Here is a 23,715-nt window from a genome sequence, read left to right as displayed (position 1 = left end):
CAGTGAATAGGCTAACGAAGAGCACGAAGTGTATGGTATTTCAATAAGTAAATAATGACATTTGATGACCCTAAGTAAGATTTCAAAGACATTCGATGTTAGATGAGAAAGGTTGCCAAGAGAAGGCAAGGCTTATGATATGTATCGAAAGGGATTTGCGAGTAACAAGTTAACGACGATTTAACGATGTTGTGGAGAAGAGTTACAATGTCCCTTAGATTGTTAATGAGGTGGTAAACAAGTGTTAAGAAGGTTCCATAAGGATTGAAGATCGAACGAAGTGACGAGAACAAGATCAGTGGACTGATAGGTTATACGGCCCATTATACGGACCGTATAATGTTATACGGACCGTATAATAGACCGCAGGACCATCACTGGTGGGATTATACGGTCACTTATACGGACCGTATAAATTTATACGGACTGTATAATGGACCGTATAATGGTCACAGAGAAGAGATGTTGAAGGGTCTATTTCACGGTCACTTATACGGACCGTATAAGTTTGTACGGACCATATAAGTGTTCGTATAACTCCCCGACAGATCATATTTTTGAGTTATTAAAAAGGGGGCCAAGTTCATTATTTCATTTCCATTTTCACTCCTTCTCTCTAGAACATCTCTCTACATTTCTCCCACAAGATTTCAAGAGGAATTAGTGTTCAACTTCACCAAACTAAGTGAATCAAGTATAAGAAACCCATTAAAGTTCATCCAAGACAAGAAATCCAAGTGAAGGAAAAACTAGGGTTTTGCTCAAGTGAAGTGTTTGCACCCAAGGTTCATTCCTACACCATCTAAGGTAAGTTTTATGATATTTCCATGTTGTTTAAGGTATTTGAAAGTTGAAACACTTGGATTATATAAGGAAATAGGAAATGGGTCATGAATGTGGGAATAGTGTCACTTTTGAGTAAATGTTTGGATTGAGTTATGATTCTTGATACATTATGATTATAATCATGTTATAAATGATATTGAGAACATGGAATCGACATTGTATATGAATGTACGTAATCATGTGATACGACCATGAATATGGATGATTGGAAACAAATTGAGAAGTAAGGATAACGTAGGTGAATAAAGGCTATTGTTATGATGTTGAGAATGTTATTATTAACGTTTGGGAGTTGATACATGATATGGAGAAAGTTGTATAAACAAAAGAGATGCTGCCCAATTTTCTCTAGCTTTAGTCGAGTATGCTAAGCTATCGATTATTTAATGGTAGTATAAACTCTAATGAAGGTAGAACGTGAGCATTGAAGAAGAACGTGCAAGTGATAGAATAGTTGAACGGAAAGGTATGTAAGGCTAACCTTTCTTTCATAAGGCATGGTTCTTTGGCCAAATATCTATCCTTCTATGAGCCTACGATGTTATCCAATGATCCTATCTCTAAAAGCTACTAAGCTTATGATTCTCGATATGATACGATTGTACTAAGTTCCTTCTATGACGAGTAATCCTTTAAGGATAGGTGTATTGAACGACGATGGTAATAATGCTAAAGATGGTTATATGTATATGTGCCCATGTGTGGCTACCACGAAACCCCGAGCTTATATAGCCAGGCAGAATGTATATATATATATATATATATATATATATATATATATAATGCGCGCTCACCACTACAGTTGGGTACGGATAACACTGAGCCTTGGTAGGGCCAGGTATGTTTGACACTGAGCCTTGGTAGGGCCAGGTATGTGAAACACCGAACCTTCGAGGTCGGGTATGCTATATAAATGCTATGTATATGGCATCAATATGAGTACGAATATGCTAAGTATATGTAAATGCTATGTAAAGGCTATGTAGATGCCATGTATATGATATGTAAATAATATGTACATGATATGAATATGAGTAGGAATAGGAATATGAATACGAATACGAAAATGAATACGAAAGTTAAGTGAGTACGGATACGCATACGAATACAGATACAGATGTATGTACACGGATACGCAATAGAAATGGAATGTCCCTATGAAAAGCAAGTAAGTGCTATGACGATGATACTATTATCTCCCATCCTATGCTATTTCATATGTTGTTTATTATGCTTTCATATTGATGTTGATCATGCTTTACATACTCAGTACATTCCTCGTACTGACGTCCTTTTGTTTGTGGACGCTGCGTCATGCCCGCAGGTGGCCAGGGTGACAGACTTGATCCATAGCTATATTTCTCAGGGACTACATAGCGGAGCTCCATTTCATTTGGAGCTGCAGCTTTTGATATAGATTCTTTTGTGTACATATTTATAGGCAAGGCGGGGTCCTGTCCCGCCTATATGATATGGCGTATTCTTCTTAGAGGTTCGTAGACATGTGTATATGGTTAGATGTGTTTGGCCTTGTCGGCCTATATTTTGGGATATCATTTTGTTAAGCCTCGTCGGCTTATGTACATGTATTTGGGGCATAGTTGTTAATGTTGATATAAATGAATTGTCGCCCAATGAGATTAGAATGATGATGAATGAAAAGCATGATTTAGCCATGTGGCTCAGCTAGATGAAATGTGAAAGTATGTTAAGAGGTGCCCGGGTGGGTTAGCACCGGGTGCTCGTCGCGGCCCTCCGGTTGGGTCGTGACAATAATGCATCTACTAAACTCACTCTACCTACTACAACTACAAGTAGTACAATTGCAAATAAACTACAGTAGCATTTATTCACTTGGGCCTTCAAATTTATTTTATATCCCACTTAGGTAATGAAAACTAGAACGAGAGCGAAAATCCTTAACAGTAGCAGTCCTTCCAGTGGCCTTCAAAGGAAGTGCATCAAGTTTAAGTTCAAGTCCATTTATTTTAACTAAGATAACCAAACAAGTTGAATCAATGGTCTACGTCTATGTACAAATCGGTATCGAGGGGCAAACACTACATCAATATTGGAACATACAACATAGAAAATTAGATGAGATAAAACATTCAGCAAACTGATAATTCAAATATGCAAGTGCAGATTATGACTACTCCCTAAAACAACTTATTTTTTAGAAGGTATGCTAGTTTGCTAGAATATGTGTTATAGGGGTGCTAGTTTGCTAGAATTCTACCAACTCCATCTCAGTATACTTGTTTCCACCAATTTAAGGGAAAACAGATTTATGATCTTTACATATATTGAAAGGTAGCAGGGCAAGTAAATATTTAAAAAAGGATTTGAAAAGACAAACATTAATACAATAGTACATCCTACAGAACAAGCATCTGGTCATACTGGTGTTGAAGTAGCTTGAGAATAAAAGCTCATGTATTGTACAACATTTGGTCATACAAAGTGTTGAAACATGCACACACATCTTCATTATTCAAGAACCCAAAAAGTCGAAGGAGGAAAATACAAACAATAGTGCAGAAGGATATAGATGAGTAGTACAGTAAAAAGGTGGAGAATTTTCAGCAACGCTAGGTATCCTTGATGTTTATGTTACTCGGTCATGGCCACTATTGGCATCAGGAACCTATAAATATTACCATGTTAATTAATAATAATTTTATAGGACTAAAATTTCATTAAAAATGTCTAAAAGTTGTGAAATCAGTTACCTGTTCACTTGAGGTGCCGTTGATACTTTGAGGCATAGATTCATTACGAGCACGCATCAATTGTCTCATCTGGAGTAATTCTGTTTGCATCTTCTCCTGATTTTGTTTCATCAGATTCAATTCTTCATTTTGTTTCGCCTTTAACTTAGTTATCTCATGTTGTAACCTTTGTACATCCTCATTAGATGAATCCTCTTGTAACACCTCGTAAAATCCGTACTAAACCATATCCATGACTTGGGAGGTTAGAAACCCAAAAGGAGAGTGTTAGAATCAAAAATATGTTTTAGTTCAAAAAATCATGTGTTATGCTTAAAGGGACGGTCCGTAACATATGTTACGGCCCGTCTCTCATACCGTAACAGGCAAGCTTGGAAAATCACCGTCTCGTAACTTTTGGACCAAAGGACGGTTCATCGTTATGGACCATAACACGTGTTACGGCCTGTAACGTGGCAGCGTATCATAACCTCAGAAAATCAGACATCACTGGAATTTTGGCCCATGTTACGGTCCAGTGTTACGGACCGTAACACGGTCCGTAACGGTGCCGCGACTGAAACATTAAAAGAACAGGAATTTCAGTTTTATTTCATTATTTCCATTCCTCTCAAGCCCTAACACGAAAACCCTCTCCTCTCAACTCCTCCAAGCATCAAGGTAAGCCTCTTAACACTATCCTAAGTGAATTCCATTAATTTCCCTTGAACCCTAAGTAGAATCTCATGCTCTTAACATAGGGTTTTCAAGAAAACCCAATTATAGGAATTCAAGACCAAGGGTTAGGATTCTCCTTCCAAGATCAGATATTTGTTGCAAATTGGAACATTACCAGGTATGTTGACGCTATCCACGTGTGGGAACATCCTTGTTCTTCCCCATGTTTCAGTATTCCATGTTTACACACACTAGGTTTAGGATTCTAGGTATACTCATGACAAACCCTAGACACTTGAACCATGATATATTATATTGTCAGTTATAATTTTGTTGATTTGTCTTAAATTACTGTTTTGGTGATTGAGACTCAATCCGTAATCTATGACAAAACTCAAAATTTGCATCCCATGGGTTCTATAACACAAGATATGAGATATTATGCTTATTTCCATAAAAAGCTTGTATATATGTATTTGTTGTCATGTCTTCATGTATCCATGTTCATGTTACGAATCAGAAATCATGTCTTCAGTTACCTTTCGTGTTCGGGAGTTGTATTAATACTGAGAAGGCCAGATAGCCTGAAACTATGTATGCCAACGTAGGATAAGGATCGCTCCGCCCCAGTTAGGACGATTCCTTCATGTTTTCCCCATTGAGGGATTTCGGATCCATTCGTATCATGTTTACGACTTGTACCCTAGCATGGTACAAGATGGCTTAGGCATCGGGCCGAGTTCAGACTACACGTTTCTCCCCATGATGGTTCATGTCGGTATTACAATTATTAGCATGTTTTCATCTTAGATACAGGTTATTTCATGTTTCCAGCACTCATGTTCATGTTTAGTTTCAACATTCATGTTCAGTTTCAGTTTCATGTCTATATGTTATATTCCTGCTTACTTCTCTCATGTATTTACATATCAATACATTCAAAGTACTGACGTCCCCTTTTATTTCCTTGGGGGCCTGCATTTCACGATGCTGGTACTGATTTACAGGACGATGCCTCTGATCATTAGGATTTACACGTACCAGCTTATTGGTGAGCCCCATCTCATCCGGGGTTTAGATATTGTCTTTCTTAATTGATTTTGCATCTAAAGGTATGCTGGGGGCCTTGTCCCAGCAGGTATGTTTCACGACCCGACTAGAGGGCCACGACGGGTACCCTGAGCTGACTACCGAGCACCACGCATACTGCTAGTCATAATACTTATTCTGCATTTATCTGTGACTCTCACACTTCTAGCCACAAGGAAAACCATTTTTAATTTCAAACATATCTACATTTATATACATAAGCCCTTCGGCTATCAAAATAATATATATATATACAATGGGGAAAATCGTGAGACCATAATACCCACACGTACGTATCTATGAGCCTCTACTAGAGTACTAGACATAAGGACGGGACAGGACCCCGTCGTGCCCAAATATGTACACAAGATAATATCTAAAAATAGCACCTCCGGAATAATGGAATGCTCCTGTAAATTTGTTGATAGCTCCTATGGGTCTGCATCGTCTCCCTGTCTACCTATGGGCATGAACACAACGTCCAAAAAGAAAGGACGTTAGTGCGAAAAGTGTATTGAGTATGTAAGGCATGAATAATATCAACGTAATAAAGAATTGATGAAACGTAAGGCAAATATATAACCTATTTAGCTTTTGATAGAAAACATATGTTATGCATATCAAATATACCGTCATCGCTAACCCGCGTCCGGGTTACCATCATAGCGCCGCCCACTAGTGGTGTCATGTCCGGCCCTCTAGGAACGGTGTAATCAGCCCACTAGTGGTGGTCATGTACGGCCCTCTAGGCACGGTGTGATCATACGCAACCCACTAGTGGTGGTCATGTCCGGCCCTCTAGGCACGGAGTAATCTCATCATCATATACGTCTCGTAAAGCATACATTAGGACTCAAAAGTAATTTATAGCTATATTGGGGTGACGTAAGGTCGAGAACTCCCGATTTACATTATGGAGTAATCATATTCATCATACCATACCTTGAAGGAACTAGCATCATAAGGTGGGTTTAGCAATAATGAATAATATCAAGGGGTCGTACAAGGATCATTAGCTTCGTAAAATGACATATCGTATTCATAGCATGAACATCATGAGAATATCGTATCATAGGCTTTAGAATCTCTAGACTTGGGCTCATCATCATCATTATCATATTCGTACTCATAACATATCTCTTATCTTTTTCTCATAAGAAGCTCTTTATCAATATAGATCCATAGTTCCTGGAATGTAAGGAAGTCATGGAGGGATAAGGGAATTCCTGTCATAGGAATCATGCCTTAGAAAAGAAAGGACTAGCCTCACATACCTTTACAATTCGCTAACTTTGTCACTTGAATGTTTTCCTCCAATATTCACGTTTCTACATTAACGAGAGTTCGTAATAGGATTAGATAATCGAAAACGTACTCAAGCTTAAGCTAAAGCTAATGAAAATTGGGCAGCATCTCCTTTGTTTATATAAATTTCTCCATATAGTATAACAACTCCCAAACGTCGATAATAACACCCACGATATTACAATCGATAAACTTCATCAAGTTAAACATTATTCAATTCCCAACATTCCCTTTCAAAGTCACCTATAATCATAATTGTAACACACTTCATATTCATTCTCATATAACATGCCTTTAACATCATTTACATCATTCACAACAAGATTACTCTCATGGTATGTCAAAAACTATGACTCAAGTCAAGTTACTATTTAAGAATTCCACTATTTCCATATTTGAACTTCATTCTCTGCTTTCTTCCGTAATCCAAGCCTTTTAACTACTCAATATTCTTAGTAACATGAATTAAATGTGAAACTCACCTTTGATCACATGGGAATGGGCTTTGGATGAGAAGTACTCCACTTGAGAGAAAACCCTACTTCAATACCAAAGAGATTCTTGGTTTCCACAAGTCCTAGTGAACATCCTTGCACTTGATTCTGATAATTTCTTGGTGCTTACCCTTCAATTCCTCTTGGATTTGTGATAATATGATATGGAGAGTATTCTAGAATTTTCAGGACTTGGAGAGTGATGAAATCTGAAAATTATGACCAAAGACTGAATATTTATAGCTGGGCCTGGAATATTCCAGAATGGCGGTTCGACGGCCGGGTCGATGACCCGTCGATGTGTCACGCCTGCAAATGTCTGATTGCAGGAATGTAGGAACGGTACACATCGATGGTCCGTCGATATGTCGACAGCCCGTCGACCGTGACTGGTGCCTGTCGACTTTCCTGATTCAGTTCAAATTCTGTCAATCTGATTCGTTCAACTTCTAATCTCGTAAATTTCCAGAAATACCTGCTGATACATTTGTACACGGAGTAGGGCACTTGCTACGTTAACTTTCTCCAACAAGACTCCTACTCTCCTCATATGTCTTTGGAATCTAAATCAGAATCATTAGGTATCCCTTTTTACTTGTAGGGCATCATATACACCTTGACTTGCATTAGTCTATTACCGTGCAACAACCCGAAATTTCGAGGTGTAACAGTATGTTTTCATGTTCAGACTCATGTTAGAAGTTTCATAGACTAGACAAGCCAGTATATCATGTCAGACTTTTAGAGTCAGTTAGCCATTTTGACTCAGTTATGATATTATCCGCATTCATGTTTTAAATTAGTATTTTACAGATTATTATGACTTCATGTATTTTCCTTCAAGTCCATCATGTTTCATGTTATATTTCGGCTTATGTATGCCTCATGATAATTCAGCAAGCCATTTGGTTTGCTTGGTCACATGCAGTCAGGCACCGAGTGCCATGTTACGCCCAGGCCATGGTTCGGGGAGTGACAAAACTTGGTATCAGAGACTAGGTTCAGTTGTCCCTAAGAAGTCTATGAAACCATGTCTAACGGGGTCACTTTTATAGGTGTGAGAGCCCCACCAAGAAATTTAGGATTTTCTCACTTCTTTCATACTCTAGATCGTGCAGTTAGAGCAGTCCTCTCAGGATGTCTTTTTAATTCATGCGTGTACGTATTTTTAGAAAATGCTTGCGAAAAGGAAATACACCAGAAAGGCCACAACCACTAGCCAGAGGGATACCGTGGAAGTAGCTCATGAAGAGATCGTTCTAACTCAGACAACAGCTCCAACTGCCCCTACAGTTACACCTCCTAGGGCTTCAGATGGGGATGTTAGGAGTGCTATTAACATGCTCGCACAGCCGGTAGCAGCTCAGGCCCAACGTCAGGAATTTGGGTCTAGTTCAGGGAATAATGGAGAGTCTTCTATGACTAAAGATTTTCTCAGAATGAATCTCCCAGTCTTCACGGGGACAAAGAAGGATGAAGACCCTCAGGACTACATTGATGCTCTTTAGAAAATTTTCAGGATTATGTCGGTTACGGAAACTGAAGCAGCCACTTTTGGAGCTTATCAGCTGCAGAGCATTGCTAACACTTGGTATGAATCTTGGGAATTATCCCGAGGTGAGGATGCACCTGATGCTACATGGGATGAATTTACAAGCGCATTCCTAGACCACTTCATGCCAATAGAAGTCAGAGAGGCCAAGGCTGAGCAGTTCTTGAAGCTTAAGCTGAATGGCAGGTTAGTTCAGGACTACTACTTGGAGTTTGTTAGTCTGGTTAAACATGCTCCGCATATGCTACCCGACATGAGGGCAAGGGTGAGAAGGTTTGTTGGAGGTCTTGATTCCCATTTATATGATGGGGCCAATATTGCTGCACAGAACGGGGGGATGACTATCTCCAAGATGGTTGCTTTCGTACAAGGGAATGAGATAAGGCTAGAGAAGGAGGAAGCCTTGCAGAAAGAGAAAGACAAGGAGTTCAACAAGAGGGTCAAGTCTACTGGGCAGTTAAGCGGTAATGGAAACAGAAAGTCCTTTAAGAACAGGTCAGCAGGACCTGCCCCATCCACAACAAGTGCCCCAGTTCCCAAGTTCTATAATGACAAGAAGCAGAATTCCAGGCTATCAAGTTCTTATTCTTAGGAAGGTGTGGGTCAGTCGAATTATACCAACCCGCTATGCAGCAAGTGTAACAAGAGACACCCAGGTGAGTGTCGTATGGGTTTGGATATATGCTATAGTTGTGGCCAGAGGGGTCATTTTCAGAGAGATTATCCGTCAGCTAGGCAAGGTATCGGAGGTAACGTGGCGCAGTCCACGAATTTAGTAGTCCCCCGAAATAATCAGGCCCAGCAGAGGAACAATGCAGCTAAGTCCGAAAACGCAAGCGGTGGGCGAAACCGTTTGTATGCGTTGACAGGTTGTCAGGATACGTGCTCGTGCGTACGTTGTCACAGGTACACTCACGGTCTTCAATTTTGGCGTATATGCCTTTATTGACCCAGGATCCACCTTATCATATGTAACCCCTTTTGTTGTTAAGAAATTTGGATTTAAACCAGAAAAGTTGCATGAACCCTTTGAGGTATCCACCTCAGTGGGTGAGTCAGTCATAGCTAGACGTATTTATAGGGGTTGCAGAGTGTTAGTCCATCACTGTAGGACCATAGCTGACTTAGCAGAGTTAGAGATGGTAGATTTTGATGTGATCGTGGGTATGGACTGGTTAGCTTCATGTTATGCCAATTTATTGTAGAACCAAGGTTGTAAGATTTGAGTTTCCTAATGAGCCAGTCATAGAATGGGAGGGAAATTTAGTAGAACCCAAGGGTAGATTTATCTCCTATCTTAAAGCCAGAAAAATAATTTCCAAGGGTTATATCTACCACTTAGTTCGAGTTAGGGATTCAGATGCCCAGACTCTAACTCTTCAGTCCGTCTCAGTTGTAAATGAATTTCCCAAGGTCTTTCCCGAAGATCTTCCAGGAATCCCTCCTGACAGGGAGATTGAATTTGGAATTGATCTACTTCCCGACACTCAACCAATATCTATTCCGCCGTACAGAATGGCTCCAGTAGAGTTAAAAAAGTTAAAATCCTAGTTGAAAAACCTTCTTGACAAAGGATTTATTAGGCCCAGTGTTTCACCTTGGGGGTGCACTAGTCTTGTTTGTCCGAAAGAAGGATGGTACCTTACGCATGTGTATCGACTACCGCCAGTTGAACAAAGTCAACATTAAGAACATGTATCCTCTTCCTGCGAATAGATGACTTATTTGATCAACTTCAGGTGCCCAATGTTATTTCGAGATTGACCTCAGATCAGGGTACTATCAGTTAAGGGTTAAGGAAGTCGATATTCCGAAGACTGCTTTCAGAACCCGTTATTGTCACTTTGAATTTCTTGTTATGTCATTTGGGTTGACAAATGCGCCACTTCAAGCCATGGATCTTACGAATGTAGTCTTCAAGCCTTATCTCGATCTATTCGTCATTGTCTTCATTGATGACATTTTGGTGTATTCCCATAGTGAGGCTGAACATGCAGAGCATCTCAAAATGGTGTTGTAGACTCTTCAGGATCGCGAACTTTTTACAAAATTCTCAAAGTGTGAGTTTTGGCTTAAGTCGGTGGCATTCTTAGGCCATGTGATCTCAGGTGAAGGCGTTAAGGTTGATTCTTAGAAGATTGATGCCGTAAGGAGTTGGCCCAGACCCACTTCAGTTTCTGATATACGAAATTTCTTGGGTCTAGCAGGCTATTATAGGCATTTCGTAGAAGAATTTTTTTCTATTTCTGCTCCGTTGACTAAGTTGACTCAGAAAAAGGTTAAGTTTCAATGGTCAGATGCTTGTAAGCGAAGGTTTGAAGAGTTGAAAAAGAGACTGAGTTGAAAAAGAGACTAACTTCTGCTCCAGTTTTGACGCTACCCGAAGGAACTGAAGGGTTCGTGATTTATTGTGATGCTTCGGGAGTTGGTCTCGGATGTGTCTTAATGCAGCATGGTAAGGTTGTAGCTTATGCATCTCGTCAGCTCAAGGTTCACGAAAAGAATTACCCAACTCATGATTTAGAGTTGGCAGCCGTGATTTTTGCACTTAAGATATGGCGTCATTATTTGTATGGAGTGCATGTTGAGATTTTCACAGACCACAAAAGCCTACAGCATATCTTCAAGCAAAGGGAGCTGAATCTTAGGCAGAGGAGATGGCTCAAATCGCTTAAGGATTATGATGTGGATATCCTTTACTATCCGGGAAAAGAAAATGTCGTGGCCGATTCCTTTAGTCGGCGTTCCTACGGGGAGTTCGCCCACGTTGACTAAGATAAGAAAGTTATGACCATGAAGTTCACCGTTTGGCCCGATTTTAGAGTTTGACTTTTGGACTCTGAGGATGGTGGTGTGGTTGTTCAGAATAGAGCTCTTTCCTCTTTAGTCGTTGAAGTTAAGGAGAAATAGTTTAGTGATCCCTATTTGTTGCAGCTAAAGGAGAGGATTCACAAGCATAAGACGACGACTTTTGAATAAGGGGGAGATGATGGTACCTTGAGGTACCAAGGCAGGTTATGTGTTCCAGATGTGGATGGACTCAGAGAGCGAATCATGTCAGAAGCTCACAACTCCAGGTATTCCATTCAACCAAGTTCCACTAAGATGTACCATGATCTTAAGGATATTTATTGGTGGAATGATATGAAGAAGAATGTGGCAGATTTTGTAGCTAAGTGTCCAAATTGTCAGCAAGTGAAATGTTATATGTCGGAAAATTTCATATCGTTGTGTGGTGAATAGACTAATGTAAGTTACGGTGTATATGATGTCCTTACAAGTAAGAAGGGATACTTAATGATTCTAATTAAGATTCCAAATACATGGAGGAGAGAGAAGAAAGCTTGTTGGAGAAAGTTAACGTAAAGAATATCTTACCCCGAATACAACGTACCAGCAGGTACTCCTGGTGATTTACGGGGCAAAAAGTTGAATGGATTGAATCGACGAAATCTGAAGGAACTCAGGAAATTCTGCAGACACCAGTCAGTGCCGGCCCAGGTCGACGGACCGTCATTGTGCACCGTTAACATATTTTTGCAGACTGAGACCTGCAAGGGCAAGTCGTCGGACCAAGTTGACGGACCGTCGACCCAACCGTCAACATGTTTCTATAATTAGGGGTTTTCAGGCATAAGTCGACGAAGCAAGTTGACGGACCGACAATACGTCGACGGGTCATCGACCTGCTTGTCGAACCGCTTCTCTGGAACTTTCCAGTTTCAGCTATAAATAGATGAGTCATGCTCTGAATTTTCAGATTTCATTCTCTCTCTAAGTCTTAAAGGTTCTAGAATAATTCTCTCATCATATTATTATATATCCTAGGGAAATCAAGGAGTAAACACCAAGAATTAGTAAAAATCAAGTGTATGGATGCTCACTAGGGTTTGTAGAGATCAAGAAGTCCTTTTGTATTGAAGTGGGGTTTTCTCCAAGTGAAGTACTTACATCCAAAGTCCATTCCTACATCATCAAAGGTCAGTGTTATGTTCAAATCATGTTATTAAGAATATTGAGTGGTTAAAAGACTTGGATTGTGGAAGAAAGTAGAGTATGGAGTTCAAATATGGAAATATTGATATTCTTGAATAGTAACTTGACTTGAATAATAGTTCTTGACATGTTATGAGTACAATCTTGTGGTGAATAATACAAATGATGGTAAAGGAGTATTATATGAGAATGAATATGGTATTGTATTATAGGTATGGTTATGGATGATTTTGAAGGTGGATTTAAGATGTAAACAATGTTTAACTTGAATAATTTATTGATTATGTTATTATGGGTGTTCTTACTGATGTTTGAGGGATTGTCTTATTTTATGGAAGAAATTGTCGAAACGAAGGAAATGTCATCAAATTTTCATTAACTCTTAGTTGCTTTAGCTTAAGCTTAAGTATCTTTCCGGTTGTCTAATCTTAGTACAAATTCCCTTAATGGTAGAATCGCGAGCTCGAAAGACAAGCAAGTAGCCAATAGAGTTAAAAAGATATAAAGGTATGTAAGGATAGCCCTTCCTTCAAAGGCATGATTCTTATATATTGTGATTTCTTTCCGGTAATTCCCATGACCTTCTTACATTCCAGAAGATGAAAGCTAAAGAGTATTAAAAGTTTCCTACGAGATAGAGATGAGATATGTTCCATGATAATGATATGATGCCATTATGATGTTAATGATCTTTACATGATTCCTTGATGTTGTTCATTGTTGATAGCCTCACCATATAATGCTAGTTCCTTTAAGGTGAGACATGACAATCATGATGTTCCATAATGCAATCGGAGGTTACTGACCTTACGTCACTCTGATAGAGTAACAACGTTTACTTGAGATCTTATACATGCTTCATGATAATTATATACGTATGATTACACCGCGCCTAGTTGGCCGGGCATGACACCACTTCGGTGGGCGGCAATGGATAATGGTAACACCGCGCCTATTTGGCCGGGCATGACACCACTTCGGTCAGCGGCTTATGGATAATGGTAACACCATGCCTAATTACCCCGGATGTGGGCTAATGATGTTATTGATTCAGACAACTTATGTATGTATGTGTGATATGTTATAAAGGTAAAAAGTGAGCATGCTCGCCTCAAGAGGCAAGCAGTTACAGTTATCTTTTCTTCTTATGCTTTCTACATTCCCTTTTTATGTTACCATGTATGCCTTACATGCTCAATACATTGTTCGTACTGACGTCCTTTTCTTTTTGGACGCTGTGTTCATGCCCACAGGTAGACAGGGAGACGGCGCAGACGCTTAAGAGCTTACTCAGCAGATTTGCAGGAGCACTCCACTACTTCAGAGTTGCCATCTCTTGGTATATTCTTTTGTGTATATATTGGGGCATGGTGGGGACCTGTCCCGCCCTCATGATTTGAGTACTTCAGTTAGAGGCTCGTAGATACTTATATGTGGGTTGTAGATGTTATGAGACCTTTTCATTGTATATGTTGCACATCATCTTGATAGCCTCGTGGACTTACGCATATACATATTTTGGGAGATTCGAAAATTGGTTATAACAAGTTCGATGTTGAAGATGTTACATATATATATATATCCCGGTTGAGTACGATAGATAGTATAATGGGCGGTGCTCGGTAGCCAGCTCCGGGTACCCGTCATGGTCCACTAGTTGGGTCGTGACAAAAGTGGTATCAGAGCAATTATGTCCTAGGGTATGTCTACGAGCCATGTCCAGTAGAGTCTTGTTTATGGGTGTGAAGTGTACCACACTTATGAACAAGAGGCTGCGGGGCATTTAGGAATAATGACCATTCCATAGATCCGGCAATAGGGCCATAATATAAGATCTTTCCCTTTTCTAATTGTGCGTTATGATTTTAGCGATGCCGGTAAAGAGGAAAGCCACAGCCGCCCAGAAGGGGAGGGCCACGACAGTAAGACGGATGGAAAGGGAGCCACCAACGAATATAGAGGAAGGTGAATCTTATAATGAGGCTCCATCTCGTACCTCTCATACTTCGCCTGTTTCGTAGGAGCATGAAGGGGCTTCAGCTCCAGTTCTAGTTCCAGTGCATCCAGTCTCTCTATTGGGTGCTTCAGGTCCACAGATGACCGAGGACATTTAGTTGTTGTCGCAGCTAGTTGCCACCCCGGCCCAACGGCAGAGTGCTGGTCCGGGTGATAGGGCCACTAGTACCAGAGCCCGTGATTTTATGAGTTTAAACCCGCCAGAATTTTTTGGGTCAAAGCCGGATGAAGACCCGCAGGGTTTTATAGACGAGTTATTGAGAACGCTGCGGATTATACATGCTTTCGATACTGAGTCAATGGAGTTAGCGTCTTATAGATTGCGGGATATTTTCGTTCTATGGTATAATAATTGGATAGCTTCACGGAAGGAAAATGCACCTCCCCCGGTTTGGCATGAATTTGTAGATGCCTTCCTTCGTCATGATTTGCCACCCGAGGTTCGAAGGGCCCGACGGACAAGGTTTCTGAATCTAAATCAAGGAAATATGAGTGCTCAGGAGTATAATCTTCATTTCAATTCATTGGCCCGGTATGTTCCGACCGTGGTACCCGATATGGGAGACAGAGTACATAGATTTGTGAGTGGCTTAGGGCCACATTTATTTAAAGATCGCTTGGCAGCTTCATTGCAGGAGGGGATGGACATCTCCCCTATTCAGTCCCATGCCCAGAATTTAGAAGAGCGACAACGTACCGTGTAGGGGCGAGCGCGATATTGATGAAAGGGCGAGGCAGGGCCGGTCCGTCGGTGCTGTGGTGAGTATGAGAAGGGTCGGCGGCAACAGTATTTCAGATATTCGGGCCAGTTCGCGACTAGTGCACCTCCTCGATTCGCGGGCAGGAGATTTGATCGCCCCATTTATTCTAGTCCGGGTCAGAGTTCGAGGGTCTCAGGTCCCCAGTTTGGAGGTGATCTAGTCGGGAGACCACCGGTTCCACGATGCGATCGGCAAAAGTTACATTCGGGTTCGTGTTGCCAAGGCTCCGATGTTTGTTATGCTTGGTGACAGACTGGGCACATGATGCGTGATTATCCCTTGGTGCACGGTAGAGGTGAGGTTCAGCCCACAGGATCAGTAGCCGGTTCTTCTTCATCTGTGCGCCACGTAAGGCAGATTCCCCAAGCTTGGGCAGGCCGTGGTAGGGGCAGAGGGGTAGCATCCAGTTCAGGTGGCCCTCAGCCCCGTATCTATGCTTTAACCGGATGATAGGATCTTGAGTCCTCCCCTGATGTGGTTACAAGTATACTATCCATATTCTCATATGATGTTTATGTATTGATTGATCAGGGTTCTACGTTGTCTTATATCACTCCTTATATTGTTGGCCGTATTGGGGTGAAACCTGAGCCAATTAAACCTTTTGAGGTATCTACTCCGGTTGGTGATCCGGTAGCTAGGCAGGTATACAAAAATTGTGTGGTTGTGGTATGTGATCGCCAGACTACAGCCGATTTGATTGAACTAGAAATGCTGGATTTTGATGTGATTATGGGCATGGATTGGTTGGCCTCGTGCTATGCTAATGTGGATTGTAGAACAAAAATAGTTCGGTTCTAATTTTCGGGCAAACCAATGCTTGAACGGAAGGGTAACACAACATCTCCAAGAGGTAGGTTTATTTCCTATCTCAAAGCGAGGAAGATGATTGCCAAAGGCTATCTTTATCATTTGGTCTAGGTTCATGACACCGAAGTAAAGCCACCGACCCTCCAATCTGTTCCGGTAGTAAATGAGTTCCCAGATGTATTTCCAGATGAACTTCCAAGCCTTCCACCGGAACGGGAGATTGATTTTGCTATCGATGTATTGCCGGATACCAAACCTATATCTATTCCTCCCTACAGAATGGCTCCTGCAGAATTGAAAGAGCTAAAGGCACAATTGAAAGACTTGCTTGAGAAGGGATTCATTAGACCCAATTTATTGCCATGGGGAGCACCTGTCTTATTCGTAAGAAAGAAAGATGGTTCTTTACGAATGTGCATTACTATAGACCGCTAAACAAGGTGACGATCAAGAATAAATATCCTCTTCTGAGAATCGATGATTTGTTTAATCAATTACAGGGTGTCAAGTGGTTTTCCAAAATAGATATGAGGTCAGGTTATCATCAAGTGAGAGTTAGAGAAAAAGACATTCTGAAGACAGCTTTCAGAACCAGATATGGTCATTATGAATTTCGAGTAATGTCATTCGGGTTGACAAATGCCCCAGCGATGTTCATGAATTTGATGAATAATATGTTCAGGCCTTTCTTAGATTTATTTGTGATAGTGTTTATTGATGACATTCTAGTATATTTTCGAACTGAAGCAGAAAATGTAGATCATTTGCGTACTGTCCTCGGAATTCTTAGGGCTCGTGAATTGTATGCTAAATTTTTAAAATGTGAATTCTGGCTGAATTCGGTAACTTTTCTAGGCCATATCATGTCAGCTGACAGCATTCGAGTTGATACTCAGAAAATTGAGGCTGTGAAGACTTGGCCAAGGCCTACAATGCCTACAGAAGTTCGTAGCTTTTTGGGTTTGGCAGGCTATTATAGAAGATTTGTAGAAGGATAGGATGACTTCAGCTCCAGTTTTAACCCTTCCAGTAGGGGCCGATGGTTATGTTGTGTATTGTGATGCCTCCGGTGTCGGATTGGGCTATGTGTTGATACAACACAATAAAGTTATTGCCTATGCTTCCAGGCAGTTGCGAAAACACGAGAAGAACTATCTGACCCATGATCTCGAATTAGCTGCGGTTATTCATGCGCTAAAAATGTGGAGACATTACTTGTACGGTGTACATGTTGATGTTTATACGGATTATAAGAGTCTCCAATATATTTTCAAGCAGAAGGAGTTAAATCTACGGCAGAGGTGGTGGTTAGAATTATTAAAAGATTATGATGTGAGTATTTTATATCATCCTGGAAAGGCGAATGTAGTAGCTGATGCACTTAGCTGCAAATCAATGGGTAGTCTATGTGAGATTGCCCCGGATAAGAAAGAACTAATTCATGAGCTCCACCAGCTAGCTAGCCTTTGAGTTCGTCTAATTGATTCAGGCAATGCAGGAGTTGGTGTTCACAACCCAGCTGTTTCATCCTTAGATATGGAGGTGCGAGAGCGCCAATATGAAGATCCCCAGTTGAGTTACTATAGAGATACATTTCCTGAGAAAGAGAGGTCACCATTTGAGGCTTCTGTAGATGGAGTTCTCAGGTATCGAGGCAGGCTCTGTGTGCCAGATGTGGCAAGACTACGACGTCAGATTATGGAAGAAGCTCATTACTCCCGTTAGTCTATTCATCTAGGGGCAACCAAAATGTACCATGATCTCAAGTTAATATGTTGGTGGGATGGAATGAAGAAAGACATAGCAGAATTTGTAGCCCAATGTCCCAATTGCCAACAAGTGAAGATTGAACATCAGAAGCCAGGAGGATTATTGTAAGCGATGGAAATGGGAAGTAATTAACATGGATTTCATTGTGGGCTTGCCCCGTTCTCAGCGCAAATATGATTCCATATAGGTAATTGTTGATAGACTCACGAAATCGGCTTATTTTCTACCTGTCAGAACTACTTATGCGGCAGAAGATTATGCAAAACTGTACCTTAAAGAAGTAGTGTGGCTTCATGGTGTCCCTGTGTCTATTATTACTGATAGCGGAGCACAATTTAAAGCTAAGTTCTGGAAGTCCTTCTAAGAAGGTTTGGGTACTCAAGTGAGGCTCAGCACAACATTTCACACCCAGATAGATGGACAAGCTGAATGCACCATTCAGACCTTGGAAGCTATGTTACGGGCGTGTGTGCTAGATTTCGAAGGTAGTTAGGATGATCACTTACCTCTTATTGAGTTTGCATACAACAACAGCTATCATTCCAGTATTCAGATGGCTCCGTATGAAGTTCTGTATGGAAGGAAGTGCAGGTCGCCAATTGGATGGTTTGAAGTCGGGGAGACACAACTGATAGGTCCAAAATTGATTCAGCAAGCGGTGGAAAAGATCAAGGTTATCCGAGATCGATTGTTGACAGCCCAAAGTTGCCAGAAATCTTATGCGGACAACCGTCGGCGAGACTTAGAATTCCAAGTTAATGATTGGGTATTCCTGAAGGTATCACCGATGAGGGGCGTCATGAGATTTGGCAAGAAGGGAAAATTAAGTCCTCGATATATTGGACCCTAAAAGGTAGTCCACAGGATAGGCCAAGTAGCTTATGAACTGGACTTACCTCCAGAACTTGAGTTAGTCCATCCAGTTTGCCATGTATCGATGCTCCGTAAGTGTGTCAGAGATCCTACTAGAATCGTGCCTGTAGATGATGTTCAAGTTACGGAGAACCTGGCTTTTGAAGAGGTACCCATTGCCATGCTAGATAGGCAAGTACGAAAACTTAGAAATAAAGAGATAGCCTCAGTTACGGTCTTATGGAGAAACAATAACCGAAAGGAAATGACTTGGGAAGCGGAAGAAGACATGAAGTCCAAGAATCCACATTTGTTCCACCCCTCGGAAGAGATTCAAGATGAGACACCATTATCGTAAGGTATGTAATGCTTTCTTTTTAATGCTTTTGGGTCGTGTGTGGCCATATTTTCTTGCCATTATGTTGTAGCGCCGTGAGGTGATGTTATTGTGGGTTGCTGCGACAGGGTGGTAGTGCCACATTACAGGAGAAACTCTGGCGAAATTTCTGTAGAATCCCCGAGAACTTAACATTCGAGGACGAATGTTCTTAAGGGGGGGAGAGTGTTACACCTCAAAAAATTTCATGTCGTTGTGCGGTGAATAGACTAACGTAAGTTAAGGTGTATATGATGTCCCTAAAAATAAGAAAGGATACTTAATGATTCTAATTAAGATTCCAAAGACATAGATGAGAGAGAAAAAAGCTTGTTGGAGAAAGTTAAGTTAGAGAATATCTTACCCTAAATACAACGTACCAGCAGGTATTCCTGGTGATTTACGGGGTTAGAAGTTGAACGGATCGAATCGATGAAATTTGAATGGATTCAGGGAATTCTGCAGACACCAGTCAGTGCCGGCCCATGTCGACGGACCATCACTGTGCACCGTCAACATGTTTCTGCAGACTGAGACCTACAGGGGCAAGTCGATGGACCATCGACCCAACCGTCAACGTGTTTCTATAATCAGGGATTTTCAGGCGTAAGTCAAAGAAGCAAGTCGACGGACCGTTGACACGTCGACGGGTCGTCGACACCTCGTCGAACCGCTTCTTTGGAACTTTCCAGTTTCAGATATAAATAGACTAGTCATGCTCTAAATTTTCAGATTTCATTCTCTCTCTAAGTCTTGAAGGTTCTAGAATAATTCTCTCATCATATTATTATATATCCAAGGGAAATCAAGGAGTAAACACTAAGAATTAGTAAAAATCAAGTGTATAGATGCTCACTAGGGTTTGTAGAGATCAAGAAGTCCTTTTGTATTGAAGTGGGGTTTTCTCCAAGTGAAGTACTTACATCCAAAGTCCATTCCTACATCATCAAAGGTCGGTGTTATGTTCAAATCATGTTATTAAGAATATTGAGTGGTTAAAAGACTTGGATTGTGGAAGAAAGTAGAGTATGGAGTTCAAATATGGAAATATTGATATTCTTGAATAGTAACTTGACTTGAATAATAGTTCTTGACATGTTATCAGTACTATCTTGTGGTGAATAATACAAATGATATTAAAGGAGTATTATATGAGAATGAATATGGTATTGTATTATAGGTATGGTTATGGATGATTTTGAAGGTGGATTTAAGAAGTAAACAATGTTTAACTTGAAGAATTTATTGATTATGTTATTATGGGTGTTCTTATTGATGTTTGAGGGATTGTCTTATTTTATGGAAGAAGTTGTCGAAACGAAGGAAATGTCGTCAAATTTTCATTAACTCTTAGTTGCTTTAGTGTAAGCTTAAGTATGTTTCCGGTTGTCTAATCTTAGTACAAATTCCCTTGAAGGTAGAATTGCGAGCTCGAAAGGCAAGCAAGTAGCCAATAGAGTTAAAAAGATATAAAGGTATGTAAGGATAGCCCTTCCTTCAAAGGCATGATTCTTATATATTGTGATTTCTTTCCGGTAATTCCCATGACCTTCTTACATTCCAAAAGATGAAAGCTAAAGAGTATTAAAAGTTTCCTACGAGATAGAGATGAGATATGTTCCATGATAATGATATGATGCCATTATGATGTTAATGATCTTTACATGATTCCTTGATGCTATTCATTGTTGATAGCCTCACCTTATAACGTTAGTTCCTTCAAGGTGAGACATGACGATCATGATGTTCCATAATGCAATCGGAGGTCACCAACCTTACGTCACTCCGATAGAGTTACAGCGTTTACTTGAGCTCTTATGCAAGCTTCATGATAAGTATATACGTATTATTACACCGCGCCTAGCTGGCCCGGCATGACACCACTTCGGTGGGCGGCATATGGATAATGATAACACCGAACCTATTTGGCCGGGCATGACACCATTTCAGTGGGCGGCTTATGGATAATGGTAACACCGTGCCTAATTGGCCGGACATGACACCACTAGTGGGCGGCGTGAGATGATTACCCCGGACGCAGGCTAATGATATTATTGATTCAGACAGCTTATGTATGTATGTGTGATATATTATAAAGGTAAAAAGTGAGCATGTATGATTCCGCCTCAAGAGAAAAGCAAGCCAGTTATCTTTTCTTCTTATGCTTTCTATATTCCCTTTTCATGTTACCATGTATGCCTTACATACTTAGTACATTGTTCGTATTGACGTCCTTTTCTTTTTGGACGCTGTGTTCATGTCCACATGTAGACAGGAGACGGGCAGTGCGGACGGCCGACGAGCTACCTGCCAGATTTGCGGAGCACTCCCACTACTTCGAGTTGCCATCTCTTGGTATATTCTTTTGTGTGTGTATATATTGGGGCATGGCGGGATCTGTCCGCCCTCATGATTTCGCATTTCGCCAGAGGCTCGTATACTTATATGTGGGTTGTAAATCTGTGAGACCTTTTCATTATATATGTTGCACGTCATCTTGATAGCCTCTTGGACTTACGCATATATATATATATATATATATATTTATACATATTTTGGGAGATTCAGAAATTGGTTATGACAAATTCGATGTTGAAGATGTTACATATATATATCCCGGTTGAGTACGATAGATAGTATAATGAGCAGTGCTCGGTAGCCAGCTTCGGGTGCCCATCATGGTCCACTAGTTGGGTAGTGACATGAAAGCCGAACACTAGAGGCCTGGATTGGATTAGAATATTGATGTTCGTATATGGAAATGGGAAATGATCAACATGGACTTTGTATTAGGGTCTACTTGTTGCCCAGAGGTATGACTATATGGGTAATCGTTGACCGCTTACTGTCGGTGCGATTTCGCTTACCAAGACCACAAATTTAAGCAGAGATTACGCCAAGTTATATGTTAAGGAAATTGTCGACCGTACGGGACCCCAAAGGTCTATTATTTCGGATCGTGGTGCTCAATTCACAAATAACTTCCGAAATCCTTTCGTAAAGGATCGAGTACCAAGGCGAATCTCAAAGACCAGCCTTTTCATCCGCGTATAGATAGATGCTGTGCAGCAGCGTACTATTTAGACTCTTGAGGACATGTTGAGAGCATGTGTCCTAGATTTTAAAGGTAAGTGGGACGATCACTTACCTCTCATTGAGTTCTCCTATAATAACAGTTATCATGCTAGCATTGGGATGGCACCATTCGACGCTCTGTATAGGCGAAGGCGTAGGTCACCAATTGGTTGGTTTGAAGTTGGTGAAGCAGAATTGTTAGGACCAGATTTGGTTTATCAAGCTATGAAAAAAGTCAAGTTGATTCAAGAGCATTTGAAAATGGCTCATAGTCTCCAGAAGTCTTACACAGATGTGAGACGAAGGGATTTAGAATTTCAAGTTAAAAATTGGGTGTTTCTTAAAGTTTCACCTATGAAGGGTGTTATGACATTTGGCAAGAAAGGGAAGCTCAGTCCCAGATATATTGGACCTTATAGAATTCTGCGAAAGGTCGGTCTGGTAGCTTATGAACTTGAGTTGCCCGCAGTCAGTCGTACATCCAAAGGTTTCCCATGTGTCCATGTTGAGGAAGTGTGTAGGAGACCCATCATTGGTTGTTCCTGCTGATACTATAACGGTTAAGGATAGTCTTACCTACGAGCAGATCCCCGTAGCCATTCTAGATCGTCAGGTTCGCAAGTTGAGAACAAAGGAGGTAGCCTCAGTGAAAGTCATGTGGAGGAGCCAGAAAGTTGAAGAGGCTACATGGGAAGCAGAAGAGGATATGAAATCCAGATACCCTCATTTGTTCGGAGAGCGAGCAAAGAACGCTCAAGGTAAACTTCCATAGTCCTTGTCACGTCATGTATCATGTTTCACACTCATGTCACGCATCTCAGCATTCATGTCTCATATCTCATGCTTCGGTATTCATGTTTCCATGTAATCACGACATTTCATGTCCCATGTTTCATGTAATGTTTCCTTCACGTTCATATATTCAAGCCATGTCCAGTCCCAATCTTAACCACGACCAATCATTCGAGGGCGAATGAACCTAAGGGGGAGATATTATAACACCTCGTAAAATCCGTACTAAATCATATCCATGACTCGGGAGGTTATAAACCCAAGAAGGAGAGTGTTAGAATCGAAAATATGTTTCAGTTCAGAAAATCATGTGTTACGCTCCAAGGGACGGCCCGTAACATGCGTTACTGCCCGTCTCTCATACTGTAACAAGCACGCTTTGAAAAACACCGTCTCGTAACTTTTGGACCAAAGGACAGTTCATCGTTACGGACCGTAACACGTGTTACGGCCTGTAACGTGGTAGCATATCATAACCTCAGAAAATCAGACATCACTAGAATTTTGTCCCATGTTACGGTCCAGTGTTACGGACCGTAACACGATCCGTAATCTGGCATGCTTCGACCGAAACATTAAAAGAACAAGAATT

The sequence above is a fragment of the Lycium ferocissimum genome, chromosome 7, assembly GCF_029784015.1.
Source record: "Lycium ferocissimum isolate CSIRO_LF1 chromosome 7, AGI_CSIRO_Lferr_CH_V1, whole genome shotgun sequence".
Classification (NCBI taxonomy): Eukaryota; Viridiplantae; Streptophyta; class Magnoliopsida; order Solanales; family Solanaceae; genus Lycium; species Lycium ferocissimum.
Note: the sequence above shows the minus strand (reverse complement) of the source record.